This window comes from Paramormyrops kingsleyae, chromosome 25 (assembly GCF_048594095.1).
Source record: "Paramormyrops kingsleyae isolate MSU_618 chromosome 25, PKINGS_0.4, whole genome shotgun sequence".
Taxonomy (NCBI): domain Eukaryota; kingdom Metazoa; phylum Chordata; class Actinopteri; order Osteoglossiformes; family Mormyridae; genus Paramormyrops; species Paramormyrops kingsleyae.
This window is the reverse complement of record NC_132821.1, coordinates 21,270,974-21,287,701: the sequence shown is the minus strand read 5'-3', so window position 1 is coordinate 21,287,701 and position 16,728 is coordinate 21,270,974.

Sequence of the window (16,728 nt, the reverse complement as noted above, 5' to 3'; positions counted from 1 at the left end):
ACCAATTGTTTACATTACCTGGTGACGCAGCTCGGTGGACGAGCCTTCTAACCCAGGTTACTAAGCGATACTGGTAATTAGTGAATCCCATTTAAGTCTCACATTAACAGACTCAAGGGGATACCGCAATCGAGTTTGGAGGAGCCGACCATTCGGCATAACAATTGATTAATAATCAGCATTAAATAATAATTAATTAAACTTTAATTAATTCAAACATATTGGTGGAGATACTAAAATTTACCTGAGCTAATAATTCCTACATGGCTGACTGGAATACAGGTGCGTGTAATATCCAAACATCACAGACGTCATTTCCCGAGTACAAAGGCATGGATTCGTATCTGACCTCTGTAGTGTCATTCTACTCTTCGATCCATTATGGCAATGACAGCTGTCAGTGAATAAGGAGTACTTCATCAAAGTGCTGTACTCTTTTCTAAGGTGACTGTTGTCCCTCTGAAGTTACGTGTGAAATGAATAAACTGCACAACACCCAATGATCTGCATAGAGCTACAAATATTTTAGTAATTTTTATTTTAGTAATGTTTTTTATTATTTCTCCATTTTTTTTTCCCCCACTATATGTGGCAAAGTGTACCATATGGTACAATGACCACTGGGTACACAACATCCTTTACCAAGCAATACACACTAACTGCATATGCTACTACAGGGGTAGGCAATGTTATCCAGAAAGGGCCGGTGTGTTTGCAGGTATTTTTGGGATCACCGTTCGATCAGTTGTGTGCGAACTCTTCAGGCGATCAATCCTCTAAATACTACTCTAAGCACGGAGTTGCAGTGAAAAGCTGCATGCCTAATGGCCCTTTCTGTATAAAATTAGCCACCCCTGTGCTAATACAATACTTTGCAGTCTGAGAACTGTCCCTATTGCTCACTACAGACAGTTACCATACTTATGACCAGAGACCCAGACAATTATGTTTCAAACTACATTTTCAGACAACTTCACATTATACGTGACCAGAGCTAAATTATTCCTTATTAGCTATTAAAGATTATTAAATTTCTTACTTACATGGTGACTATACCCTTCTTAGACCGCATTTTCCACAATCGCTGACGTACCTACCCAGAACTAAGCTTCTAACTACAGCTCTAACTACACCCTCAGATTCTTGCTGTCCATCTACCTCGTGTGTTCCTGAAACGCTCACAAGGCATCTCGACACAAGAATGGGTGACACAGGGAAAAGACATTTGAATTTCCTGTTTCCACAGACTCACCTGCCCAAGTTCCTTCTATTCCCTCAGAAACTTTACTCAGTTCCAATTCAGTAGCAAGATGGAATACTCTCCAGAGTTGACTGGAGCCCCTGGGCAACCCCAATGGCTCCGGTTGTGAAGAAAAATGGCACAGTTAGGATCTGTGGTGACTTTAAAGTCACCGTTAATCCAGTGCTTCAGGTCGAACAAAACCCCCTACCAAGGATTGAAGATGTTTGTGCAAAATTGGCTGGGGGCAGCACTTTTCAAAGGTGGATTTAGCAGAAGCACATCTCCAGATGGAGATGGAAGAGGACTCCAAGGTGTTTTTAACCATCAACATCATTAAAGGTTTCTACCGCTACAATAGACTTGTGTTCGGAGTAGCCTTGGCACCAGCGATATGGCAATGAGCTATGGACCAGGTGTTACAAGGTGCACCAGGTACACAGTGCTACCTTGATGACATCATTGTCACAGGTAGTACTGACACTGAACACCTGGTGAACCGGACAGAGGCTGGAGGAATAAGGACTCCGTGCTAGGAGAGACAAATGTGGACAAGGGACTACGAATGTGCATTTAAAGATGCAAAGACACTTGTGATATCAGACACAGTCCTAACCCACTACGACCCAGCTCTACCAGTACGGCTGGCCTGTGATGCTTCGACGTACGGCATTGGGGCCGGGATGTCTCACATTATGAATGACGGCAGTGAATGGCCAATAGCTTTTGGGTGATTCCTGTTTTGGACCACATATTTGGCTGTCTGTTTTCTGAAAATTGGAATGATTGTATTTTATGGTTTAAAGATTTTGTCAGGACTATACCATACTTAGCTATGAGGAATGCATGTTTGCCAAGCTCAGGGGTTGAAAATATTATAATTATGGGACGTTTTCCACCCTGTTAGGGGCATGTACATGAGTCTAAATAATGAACAAGTCAAACAATACTGAACTTTTCTGGGATAAAATGTGTCCCTTTTGCTATGATAAAAGTTTCATTCTTGTAGCACTAACAGTTTTAATTTTATGAAGAGTACAATATCAGAATAATGGAATCTGTGCATTTTTTGTCCACATTTTTTTGTCGTGCATGAGGAATTTTATTAATTAGAAATAAAAGTATATGTAGATGCATTATATGTACCTCATTTAACAAAACAATATACAAAAATACCAAACACTTACTGTTCAGATTCACAACAACAATACTACTACAACTAATAACAGTAATAATACCACTGTAGTAAAAAATAAAGAAAAAACTCATATAATAATAATAATAATAATAATACTTTGATTATACCATTAATATTCATTATCATACACAAGAAATACACAAATAAATCTACAAGTCATTTTAATGAAAATAATAAATATGCTTGTACAATATCTAACATAGCCTAACAGGGTGGAATATTTCTAGTTAATTTAGCTCTAGCTCTGAGTGAGCAGCATTTAGCTAGCACACACTCTACAGCTGATCAGCATTTAAATAGCTATTTTTAACATGTTTTAAAAAATATTTTTTCCAATAAATATTTCCCATAATATATACCAACACGGTGGAACTTTAAGGGTGCCTCAATCCGGTGTGTAATATAAAATTGAGAAAAATACAGGAGAGAGTGACAGTTAAAGCTTACCTTAGTCTTCCAGTGGCCTGTACTACGAAGCGGGGTTACTGGCTTATCGGGGTAACTTGTTGGATTTAAGGTAGTCTGGGCAAAATGTAAGTGAGCGAATATGAAGTCCATTTAAACTGTGGTACCTTAAATCCGACAAGTTACCCCGATAAGCCAGTAACCCCGCTTCGTACAAGTTCGTAGTACAGGCCACAGTTGAATTTCCCCCCAATAACAAATGATGTCACTTCCTGCAAATGGCTGTATGGATTTGTAATCTTTTTAGGGAGCCAAGAAACTAGAGGCTCACAGGGTGGAAAACTAATGCGGGGACATAATATTATATAAATTACAGAAAACAAAATAAAGTTACCAGATTTGTTTCCTTCTCTAAAGGTAGTATACCCTGGTCTATCAAAATAATGTGTCAGCGAGCGGCTAGTAATACCGCTATACGACTACGCCACCTGCGGAATTTCACACCAGGAAATATTACTCTAAATTAAGAGCACACAGGTTCGTTTTACTGAGTGGAGCTGGAGACGGGTTTTATATAGTTAACAATTTATTGAAAAGATAATAATCATAATAATAATAATAATAATAATAATAATAATAATAATTATAATAATAATAATTATAATAATAATAACAACAACTTTAGCATCAGCAACCCCAAAGAAAAATAAAAAGAACCAACGACCAGGCTTTGGAAACTCGCTGACTAAACCCAGCAAGAAACAGTTGTTCAATAAGGTTGATCCAAAGGGGAATGGAGTCTAACACGCGAACACACACACACGTGCTCCACCACACAAATATACTGCACACGGTGAAAGTATGAACATATCCCCAAACCAATCACATTGGTTCCTCAGCGGATCAAATAGAGACAGCCACTGATATACCACAAAATGAAAAATGAAAATACATCAAGCCAACCACGAATCTGCATGGTATTATATTAAAATCAGTAAACAAGGAAGCAATGAGTAGCAGAATATATATATACGCAGTTTCCCTGTAGCAGTCCCACAGAAAGGGCGGCCCCGACATCTGTTGTCAAGCCACAATCCTAGGGAAATGAAACGGCTCCAGGAACCAGGAAGCGACGCAGCGATCCTTAGCGCGTCCCAGGACTCCCAAGATCAGGAACGTCCAATCGCAGTTGTTGGGCGGCGTTGAATTAACCAAAGACAAACCAAAATGGACGGAAAAGAAAACTAAACAAACGTAGGCGACAATGCAGGCTCAAACTTTTACGTTGCCTGCTTGAAGAGGCATACACTGGAACAGATGACAAACTGAGACTATAATCCTGGAGCTGCAACGTACTTGTTCTCGCTCCCACAATACGACAAGACACACAATAAATGTGAGACACAGCCAGCGTGCCACCAGACCACACCAAACCACTGCAGTCCGGGAGGGGGAGTTACCGGATCGGGAAACGCCCATGACGGCACCGCACCATAGGTGTCCTACCCACTTGCCTTTTTATACCCGCAAGGTATGAAAAATACACGCCCCTACCGGAAATAATCAATCCTACCCCAAAATTCTACCCTGCTACAAAAATAAAGAATAAGTTTTGGTTTTTATAATTTAATAGTTTATATTTACTGAGGAAGTGAAATGCATTGCATTTGGGACATGCTAAAATGAGCGCATATTCCTGTCCTGCCCCGCTCCGTCCGATCCTACTGTGTGCCACGCCCCCTCCTTAACCTCATGTGGAATCCCAGTGTTTTACAGCCGTTTCGGATTGTTGTCATTAGTTCAGTGTATTTAGTCCGCGTTTCCGTTTGTATCCCCAGTCCGGTCATTGACGTTGTGATGTTGTGTTGTTTTGCGTGCTGTTTTGAGATTAAACTCCGTATTCCCCGATCCCTGGCTTCCGTTCGCCTGCTTCCCCGCGCCGTGCTACACACGCCGTAACAATTCCAGAGAAATGGTGCTTTAAAGAGATGTAAAAAAATAAAAATAATAATTTATCTTCGTTAGAGCAATAGAGAACACCTAAACACATAATAAAATAGGTTTGTTATAAAGATTTGTCTAATTTTATAAATGAATAAGAGCCAGTTAAAGACGAGGACATGAATATGTGGCCCAAAACAGGAATCACCCTTTTGCATCTCGTTCCCTAACCAAGCCTGAGAGAAACTACACACAGATTGACAAAAAGGCACTGAGTCTAGTTTGGAGCGTGAAGAGATTTAATCAATATTTGTATAACAGAGAATTTACCCTCATTACTGACCATCAGCCCCTCATGTCCATCTTTAGCCCACAAAAGAGGATCCCAACCACAGCGACTGCTCATATGCCTATATCTTGGGGGGCACCAATATAGGATAGAGTTCCGGCGGGCTGGGGACCAAGCAAATGCGGATGGACTCTCACGTTTGCCCCTGGAGGATGGGAAAGATAAACAAGAAGACAGCTGTGCCTTAGATATGTTTACCCTCAGTCAAATTGAAAGCATGCCTGTCACGGCGGAGATGTTACAGGCAGAGACCAGGCATGACAGGACATTGTCACAAGTCTATGCAGCCACACAAATGGGCTGGAGTGCCCCTCACAAAACCACCTTAGCTCCATTCTACCAGCGAAGAAGTGAACTTACCTTAAATGGTGGTTGTGTGATGTGGAGGGTAAGGGTTATCGTATCGAGTAACCTGAGACCCAAGGTTTTAGAAGAGCTCTATACTGGCCATTTGGGAGTGGTGAAAATGAAGGCACTAGTGAGAAGTTATGTGTGGTGGCCTAACATTGACCAAGACATTGAACATGTAGCAATGTTCAGGCAGCCCCACTTCACCAATGGAAATGGCCTGCATCCCCCTGGCAACGCATTCATGTTGACTTTGCAGGGCCCTTCATGGGCACAAACTTCCTTGTCGGGGTGGATGCATTTTCCAAATGGCCAGAGGTTTTCACTATGAGCTCCACTACAATCACAGTACTGAGGGACTGCTTTGCTAGGACTGGCGTACCGGAGCAATTAGTCAGCGATAACGGTTCACAATTTACAAGACATTTCTGAAGAGAAATGGGATCTGTCACATCACCTTAGCCCCCTGGCACCCGGCAACTATAAATGGCCAAGCAGAAAGGTTTGTGCAGAGTTTGAAACAAGCCCTCCGAGCAATGCAGAACGATAACATCACACTCCACCAAAAGCTGAGTAATTTTTTGCTTGCCTATAGAAACGCCACACATGCCACCACCAACCAGGCACCAGCCATGTTGTTCCTGGGGCGTCACCTTTGTTCCAGATTGGATCTAGTGCAGCCGAACTACAGGCACATCGTCCAAGACAGTCAACTTAAACAGGCTCAGAGGGCCTGCAAAGGGGAGCTGTGACACTCTGCCACTGGGCAGACAGTATTGGCAAGGAGCTACAGAGGAGCCCAGAAATGGGTCTCAGCAATTGTGAAAGAACCACGTGGACCCCTGTCTTATACTGTGGAAGTTGCCTCAGGCGTTGCTTGGCGGCGCCATGTTGACCAGCTGAGAAAAACTGGAATGACTCGGGATGAAGAGCTGTCTGCAGTGTCCACTGCTGCAGATGCTGTAGGGCCCACGACACCAGCTTAGCCCACTGCAAGCAACATGCACAATGAACCTGCCTCGATCCCCACACCTGCCGTTGAGACTACCACTCCCGTGGGTGACCAGGCAGACACGCCCAGGGGAGAGGGGCACTACCCACCCCGCACATAACTGTAGGCCCCCTCAAAGACTGATAGAAGAATAACTGCATGTTTAAATACTTCCAAATGTCTTAACACTGTAAGGTGTTTATTATAGTTATTTTTGTTAAAAGTGCTTAAAGTAAAAAAAAAAATGTTGTAACCCTCCTGAGAATTATTAGTTCATATATAGGAGGGATGAAGTGTAATGTTTTGGAGTAAGCTCTGGTGTCGCTAGACTGAATATTTAGTTAAACTGCATAGTAATAGCATGATGGAATGCCCTGTGATTGGTTATTCCTTGTTCTACCGCTGTGGCATGTTGATGTTCAATAAAAAACAAGGAAGTCTCTAGCTTCATGCAAACCGTGTCTCTGCATGTTTGCGGGGAATAGAACACAACATGACCCCTCGTGGTTCCTTTGTTTTGTAGTATTCCCGGTGTTTTCATTTTCTGTAAATAAACCCCTGTGTTCCTGTGAGCCGCAAGTGGAACGTCCATTTCTTTCCTGCCTGCATCATGCCTCGCCTCGGTGTCAGAAACTCCCAAGTCCGTGACTGTGGTGTATGTGCACACACACAAAAGAAAAAAAGGGGGAATTTTAAATTGTAAACTGTTAATTGGTTGACCTCTGACCTGTTTGGTAATTGACTGAAATGGGGGTGGTATATGACATTGCCCGCCAACAGAGCGGAAAGACAGAGTGCCGAGAAGAGAGCATTACAGTTGTACCTGTGTTAGCGTATTGCAAAACTACTAAAGGAACCTGTTGTTCAAACCTTGGCTCTTGGAATTAATTGTCAATGAGGCGAGTGCAAGGCACAACAACTTCAAGAAGATATTTGCAATAAAAGATGGAGTCTGGCTACTGCCATACTAAAAAATAGGGTATTTAAACCCCCCATTGTTTTTTCTTCTCCTTTTCATAGGTATTTTATTTCTGTGATTGTTTCTTTTGCTCTCTTTTCATTTCTCCTTTATAATAATAAATAATAATAATACATTTTATTTTCAGCGCCTTTCAAAACACCCAAGGTCACTTAACACAACAAATCACAAATACATAAATAAAAAACATAGTAAAATATAAATACACAAAATTACCCATAAAATGCACAAAAATATAAAATAAAGATTAAATTGTATATGCCACCTTAAACAAGTGAGTTTTTAAACGTGATTAAAATGCTATAAATGCTAATAAATTACCCAATTTATATTTTGAAATGGTAAAGAATTGAATGTAAAATGTGACTTGTATAACCTGTTAAGAAATAAAAAATAAGTTAAAAAAAAAACACCCTTGCTTAGTCTAGCTTATAGGGACCCATAGTGTGAAGTGTAGAGCTGGGTGGGGATCGGTGCCATTGGCTTTGGATGAACTGAACTGTCAGCGCTGTCACTCCTGCTTCACCCCCCCCTTGTGGAATTGGAGTGTTGACGTTTCAGGGACCCCCCATGCCTGCGTTCCCTCCTGCCTCTCCCTCCTACTCCGCATGGCCATTGTCATATCTGCTGCAGCTAACACATTGCACTCACCTATTATCAGTGCATTTAGTCTCCCCTGCTTTGGCTAATTGCACATTTTATTTCCTCTACCCCTCCAAGGGCTGTGCTGCCTGGAGACCCCAAAATATCAAGATCTTCTACCTACCCTGCTGCCTGTGGCGTCTCTCCTACATGCCCTGCTGCTGTCCCACTGTTTGTCCTGCCGTCAGAAGCAGCACCAGCACCTGCCTGTCATCACCTCCCTGCCCCCCGCTTTGAGACTTAAATCTTTGGACAGTGTGAATTGGGACTTTGCCATCTTGCTCATTTGACTTCCTCTGCTGGCCCCTGCAGGATGGGCTCCCCAAGGGAGTTTTTCCTTGTCACTGTTGCCTCTGGCTTGCTCACTGGGGACTTTGGGCAGGGATTGTGCAAAGTGCTTTGACACAATGCAAAGTGAAAATGTGCTATACAAATAAAACGTAATTGAATTGAAAATCGAAGAAGTTTCTCTTGCCAGTGAACTTTATATACTGTATTGCACAGACTAGCAATGTCGAAACCTGTGTCTTTGGCATGTGTTTCACAGGTAACAATTTGCAAAAGAAAAATGATCAGTCAGTGACAATGAGAAAGTGGGAACCGACTATCATTCAGAATTGTGGAGCTCCGGAACAGACTTACACTGACAGAGTTACACTGACAGACTTACACTGACATACTGACAATATATCTAAGCATTTTGACTCACACATACCGCCCTCTGCGCCACCCTGTCAAAAACTCTCTGCTCCATGTAATATTTTCTAGATCTGCCACTGGAGGCAAGTTAACAAGACTGATTTGCCAAGACCACAAGAATGTTCATTGCTTTCTTGGCATTGAGAAACATGCATAGTTTCTGGTTCAGAGCTCCTGGGCCGTCTCAGCTGGGAACTTTTGTAGCCACATTTGTGTTTTGCTTTCCCACCGCACAACAAGAACTGGAACCTTTAAAAGCTCATGTGTTAAACTTCACATGCAATTTCTTAGGAAATATCACACCCACCCCAGAACTAGAGGTCAACCAATATGGGTTTTTCAGTTGCCAATGGTAATTTTTGGGGGGTGGGTGGACGGCTGATATTAGACCGATTTTTTAAAGTATAAAAATAACAATGCACAACATTTTTTTTTTTAAGTTTTGCTTCCTGGAAAGTTTTTGCTGATTGCGACAGGTACCAGATGGGTATGCACAAATATAGTTTTGGTTTTGCTGCATCACGTAGGAACTAGAGAAATAGACACTTAACTGTTTACCAGCAATATGTTTATGTTTCTCAAACTCTGTTAAGTTCAACATAATTAGAAGTGTTTTGCTCTTGATTTTTGTTTGTATTCAATGTCAGGTGCATCACATTGCAGTGCCCAACAGTAGTCAGTAGAAATATTTATAACCTGGTGACAGCAAACATCATTCCTGCAGACTCAAACCCAACAATTTGGCTTTTGCTGTTGACAGACCCAAATCTCTGACCAGATTGTTTGATTCTCACGGTTCAAAATCCGGATCATTGTCACTGCCAGTTCCCTGCATTGCAGTTTCCTCATCTGGTTCGTCTAAGGGACATTCCTCTGGTGGTTTCGGAATTGGAAGACTCGTCATGTGGCATGGGTCTCATTGCTGAAGGCAAATTAGGGTATTCAATTGACTTCTTGTTTTTGGAAGAGAAACCAGATACATTAGTCAAACAGAAGTAAGTTCGTCACATGGTCTTTCTGTTTTTGTCATGTCATCGGGACAAACGGCAAACACCATTGTCTTTCGAGTGCCTCTGAACCAGGCTTTTGTCACACAACTAATGTGATGTGCCCATTCCATGTCTTGATCACCGATATTACAGCTGAAGTTCAGATGATATGCTTTCTTCACAAGAGCAGTCATTGAGGGTCTCTGAGGTCCAAGCGTGTATTCCCCACAAATATGCCAGAATGTATTATCTATTACGACATTAACGAGACATATTGACCGACGCCAATCATCCTGCAAACGTCTATAGCGTCGAGCTTACTTGTTACATTGCTACTGAGGCAATGCTATACATACTATATTAACCCAATGAGCAGCATCTGTGTATGCAAGCCGCTTTTATAGCCTGCTGTAAACTTGCACAGAACAGTTTCCAACCAGGCCTGATTCCATGCCTGGACATGCCCAGACTGTACTAAACATTGTTATGTCTTTTACAGAAACAAAAATTTTTGGACTCAAATATAAGAAAAGTACATGACAAAACTGTCGATTTCATCACGTACCGATGAAATGGTATGTGATGGGCTGCAGCCAAAAACCTATAAAGAACACCCAACAGTGTTCAAGAAGCAAAACCTTTGTTATGAAGTGTAACAGATGAGTAACAGAACTGCTGAAGCTTAAATATTTATTTCACATTAATAACATACAAAAACAATAATAACTCCATTATTACTAATAATAACTCAAAATATTAATCACATTTTAATTAAGGGCATGTAGCATTTTAAAAGTAAAAGAAAATAACAATAACAATAATTATCCTCAGCACTATCTCTGCATGGCATTTCATGATTCAATTTATGACAAAAGTAATAAAACAATACTTGAGATCGTTCCAGCTTTGTTATTCAAAAGTCACATAGGTGGTAGGAATTTAGTACTCTTAACTATCTTTGGGTGTTCTGCAGGTTCACAACTGTAGGTGATATCATACCGCACTGCAACACTGACGCAGTGAGTGCTCCGTGTGGCTGCGTGTCAGTCATGCAGCCCTGCGCAGCCATGTGGAGCCGTCACTATATCGGCCATGTAGTCCAATTAAGCGGCCGATGCCGACTGCCGTAAAATGCTTAAAAGACAGATGATTTTTTCCCTGACCAATCAATCACATTTTATAATAATCTGCTGAATTTTGTAATAAATTGTTTATTACAAAATGCGGCAGATCATTACAAAACACAGGAGTCCTTACATAATGAAGTGAAAATTCTGTCAAGTTATTACATACTGTGGTGGTAGAGTGGGTCCTTATATGGACATACGAGGAGTATGGACATAAACTGGAACACAGTGGCCAGACTGGGGAGCACAGGACAGAAGGACACATATATACATTGAGGACTAAGGACAGACAGGTGTAAGATATCACAATGGACTATAGATAACCAATCACAGATGAGAGTTGTAATTACCACCAATGAGGGCTACATGAGGGACAGGTATGATTGACTGGAGATACTGGGTGGCCAGCAGGGGAGACCTGTGCTGCCCCTATAAAATGATAATTTTTAAGATATGATTAGGTATTCTAGATTAAAGTCTACTCCTGGCTTAATTTAAATCCTGCCCAGTTAACTGCCCATTAGAGACCTGCACTCAATCCATCATTTCATGCAATTGCAGGTAAATCGCAGCATTAAAATATTCTATTTTCATAGGGAAATGGCTTATACTGAACAAAAGTTCTCATAGGATTCCCAAGGGTCATAGGAATCATCGATTGCACACACATCCCAATTAGTGCACCCCTGGGAGAGCACGAGGGTGATTATGTGAATCGCAAATCTTTTCACAGCATCAATGTACAGATGTTTTTCTCGTAATATGCTTTTACGTATGATAAATGGGGTAGTGACTACACATCTTCCTTAGGTTCACCTTCTATTCATTTATTGGAGTCACATAAGGTGGTCTGTGGTGGACTGGCCACCTGCCCAGGGTGTACCCCGCCTCTCGCCCGATGATGCTGGGATTGGCTCCAGCTTCCCCGCGACCCAGATGGAAAAAGCGGTATAGATAATGGATGGATGGACGGACATAAGGTGGTGATTTGGAATTTGTTATCTTCTTCTGTGACATATATTTGTTATGACTGATCTACTATTCTGATAGTATTGCACTTTAATGAAAAATTTGACAGGTTCACTGTGGTTAAATTGACTTCATATTCGATATTCCGTTTTCTGGCTTTAATAACTTTTAACGGAAGATGGGGCGTTTTTAATGACAGAATTGTGACACGATTTGGCACAAATCATGAAGTGCAAAAATAATTGGTGTGCATCGTTGTCTGTGTACTGGACATCACAATTCTATTATTAAAAACGCCCCACCTTACTTCTGTTAAAAGTTATTAAAGCCAGAAAACTAAGTATCGAATATGAGGCTAACTTAACCGCGGTGACAGGTTCCTAGTCATTTTCTCACTACACATGTGCTTCTGTTTTGTCCTGTTGTAAATCATTTGTTTGTTAAACAATGGCTCACATTCTATTAAGATTATCTCTCTGTTTGCCTGCCTCTCTCTTTCTTTGGCCGCTTGCATCTGAGAATCAGCTACCGCAAAAGCCATCTGCAGTGTATTTTTCTTAAATGCATTCCACCTGGTCATCCTTAGCATATGTGATTCACTGCTGCGCTGCTCCTTTATTTTGACTCTGGCCTGCCTCCACATGTTAATCCCCACAGACGTCCATCCTGTACTGTTCTTAAACCTTTTCTCATTCATGAAAACCCTGCAGCTGAAGTAGTACATGGCATCATTCTGTGGTGAATATTCCAGCCAGGGGTCATCATCATACCAGTGGGCTTGAAAAGAGCGCCCTTCTGCATTTTTTGGGAACTTCACAATAGGGCCAACTGAATGTGAAAATTTGATAAATGCCTGATTGTATTTAAGATTATTGCTCTGTACATGGGCTGGATCAGCTGGATAACTCAATTTCAGCACAAAATCCCCTTCTGTATTCATGGATTCTGCCTCACTCTTCATCTCAGTATCCTCCCCTGTTGACATCCTATCCTGACTTTCTGTGTTGTTTGTCCTTTCCCTATTTTCCAGGTCTGTACTGTTCTGGTCCTGGCTCTTTTGTACTTGGCTCATCATCTGTCTAATGTTAAAAACAACAACAACAACAACAATAATAATAATAGGCCCATTAGAAGCAGTAGTATATTGTTGTCGTTGTTTTTTTTTTTGTCCTGCACAGGCAAGATCTTTGATAGTTCGAAAGTGCAAATTAGCCCTGCTCTCTGCATGTCCCTGCATTCCACTATACCTTTCAATCACCATGATCTTTATCACTAAGACATGTTTGTATGGTCATTATTGTACAATGTGTGATTAACTCTACAATGAGGATATGCATACCATAAACATTAGACCTCCAGCAAATATGAGCAGTGACGGATCATGAAGTGATGCCTGCATATTGAAAGCACAAATATTTCAAAGGATCTGAATGTCTGTCAAAGAGCTTTGAAGATAAGATTGGTTTGTCCCACTTGCCTTTTCTTATCACTTTCACATTAGTTGTATTGGACAAGTAGTACAACTGACTATTATTTGAAACATAAATTATACAACCCTAAATCTCACCCCAAATCTCACCACACTAGCCATGCTATGCAGAAGATAGTAGTTATGATTCTGCTATAGTTACCATCATTAGGGGCGTGGTAATTCTGCTACCTCTGGTAAAACTAGTCTTGGTGTAATGCAGTGGTTCTCAATCCTGTTCCTGGTGCCCCACCTGCCAGAATGTTTTCATTCCAACCCTACCTTAATCAGGCTTATATTGTCCTTTACAGGCTAAAGCTGATTACATACCGAACGCGGCATGCGCTGTGCTCGCCGTGAGGCAAAGAGTAGGCGTGGTTTTCAAAACACTCTCCTGTCATTTTGGCTCGCGATCAGTAGCGACGATGTATATTTCGCATTCAAAAGTATTCTACGCTTGTGTGATATAGCTCTGGGAACTCAGACACATATTATATAAGTTTTTCCTCCATTTTGTTTTCTGTGCCCGGTTCTACGCCTTGTTTCTATTGATCGCGCAACAATGCGTCACAGCGCGCAGCGGTCAAAGTTCAACAAAGTTCGTCTTTGACCACAGTGGTCGCACAAGCTCCACGAGCGGCGCGCAGCACGGAGCATAGCGTAGTGTATGCCGTGTTTGGTCGGAAACCGGCTTTAGCCTATTAACCTGTACAATTCACTTGAAAACAAACAAATCTGTTGGGAAAAAAAGATAAAATGTATAATAAGTATAATAAATAAATGTACATTCAAAATCTTCACCCATGCAACACCTCTGCAAAGGTTGTGAACAAATGTCAAATACTTTTTGAGCTATGGTGGTAATGGGATCTAATGTTTGTATGGAAGTAAATTAATGACAAAAGTCGTTGATGAAAAAAAACACGTTGAATTACACTTATCGAATAAAAACGCATTGCATTAATGACGCTTTGAATTTTTGGGGACTGTAATTTAATATGTGCATACATTTAAACATTGAACATTTCAGCTGAAAAAATTTCAATCGTAATTTCATTGCTTAAATATTCAGTACAAAAATATTCGGCTTCCAAAATTCAGTTCCAAAAGATAGGTATTTTAAAGTGCATGTTTATAATTCAACCACATGATTTCAGTTCATTTAATTTCGCCTCAAAATAAATTTCAAAAGAACAGATTCAGTTGAAAATATTCCATGTGTTTTATTCGCATCTTTATTATTCAAGCAGTAACATTCAGTCCTCTTATTTCTGCTTTACCCGTTGCCCGTTATTTTCGCTGTTTCAAATACGCTCCCACAATTTCAGTGGTTTAAAATACGATCCGAAATTCAACCCTCTACATCGGGGTCTAGCAGGATGAGCCATAGATTGCCGATAGAGTTCTCTTCGGGAACCGCTATCAAAATGAAGCGAGCGATCAGTACAAGTACTGATTGACTTGGCAGCAGATTTTTGTTGATTGTGTTATTTATGTTTCTTGTCGTTTACTGGTAAATACGACAACTTATTGCAACCCCAACTAGTAAGTTTTTTTCCCCAAAAATTCAAAGCGTCATTAATGCAATACGTTTTTATTCGATAAGTGTAATTCAACGTGTTTTTTTTTTCATCAATGACTTTTGTCATTAATTTACTTCCATATGTTTGAAACTGCCCTTTTTTGTTATCACTATGTGGTGCTGCCTCCTTTTTTGGGTGACCTGTCTAAATTTGAGCACTTCCAGTTTAACATCCACCAAATACTTTGATTTATCATATTCACAGGCTCAAATGTCGTCTGCTTTCACCCTTCCCTTTGCTGCCACTATACAGTACTGCTTCGGTTTTGGGGTGATCTGTCTCATAATGTTGTTACTTCTAGTGCCTCACTCATAAAATGTCTCTGATTGAAATGTTTGGAAAAAGGTCCAATTAATGATTTTTGAGTTATCATCTTAACAAGCAAGGTGTCTGCTGCAGTGGCAGAATGGTCCCAAAAGCATATGCATTCCCCAGAGTCCTGGAAATACAATGACTGGAAAATAGAGGGTGGTTCATAACAAAATACTTTATATTGCTAACCTCAATGAAATGCACTTCATCCTTAATTAAAAATGTGTCACTGCCAGCTGACTCATCACACGACTTACATGCCTCTGATCATTCAGTCCGCTTGACCAGCATGTCCTTCTGTGTTTCCTAATCAAGTCTCATTTAACAAGTTTTACCCTGTTAAACCCATCTCTTAGACTTTGATATGTTGCAAAACCTTTTAACATTGCTGTTATTAGACCAGGAGGTTCTAAAGAAACCAAATCTTTAACTTAGTGACTTTGGAAATTATAGACCTACAGTGCCTTGCAAAATATTCACCCCCTGTTGAAATACCAGGTTTTGTGATGTAAAAAAAATGAGACCATGTTAAATCAACTGAAAACTTTTTCCACCTTTAATGTGCCCTATAACCTGTACAATTCAATTTACAGTAAACAATATCACCCACCCCTACTGCCAGTCACCCAAACTATGTAAAATAAAGGGACAAAAACAAGAGTGACACTTATAAATAAATAAATAGATAATAATAAAGAATTGTAATGTGGTATGTGGTGCTCCCGATATCTTTGCAAGAGGACGAAGGTTCAAGTCTTTAGAGTCCTGGTGCTCCATGTCTTGCTGTATGGCTGTGAAACATAGACGCTATCCAGTGGGCTGAGAAAAAGACTGGACTCTCATCGGAAAATCCTTGGGCACCGCTGGTATGACTTTGTGTCGAATGGGCGGTTGCTAGAATGAGTCCCGAATGAGACACATTACCTGCATTGTGAGGGAACGTCGGTTACAGCACTACGGCCATGTGGCGCGTTTCCCTGAGGGTGATCCGGCTTGTAGGATCCTCACTGCTGAGGACCCGAGTGACTGGACCAGGCCAAGGGGACGCCCACGTAACACCTGGCTGCGGCAGATAAGATAAGGTAAGATAAGATAGGACTTTATTGATCCCACACTGGGGAAATTTACTCGTGGCTACAGCCAGTGAATAAAAAGCAACAAAAAAAGAAACAGACCAAAAAATACAGTAACAAATACATTAAATAATCAAATTAGTGCACATAATTACACATATTGCACAGACCAAAAAATACACATACATATACACATATATACAGACTGCACCGAGTGATGTAAATTTAAGAGGTATTATAAAGTCTGATGGCAGATGGAATGAAGGACCTGGAAGCGTTCCTTCTTGCATGTTGGATGCAGTAGTCTGTTGCTGAAGGAGCTTCGTAATGTCCTCACTGTGTCATGCAGGGGGTGAGTGGGACTGACCATAATGGATGTAAACTTGGCCAGCGTCCTCCTCTCAGCCACCTCCTC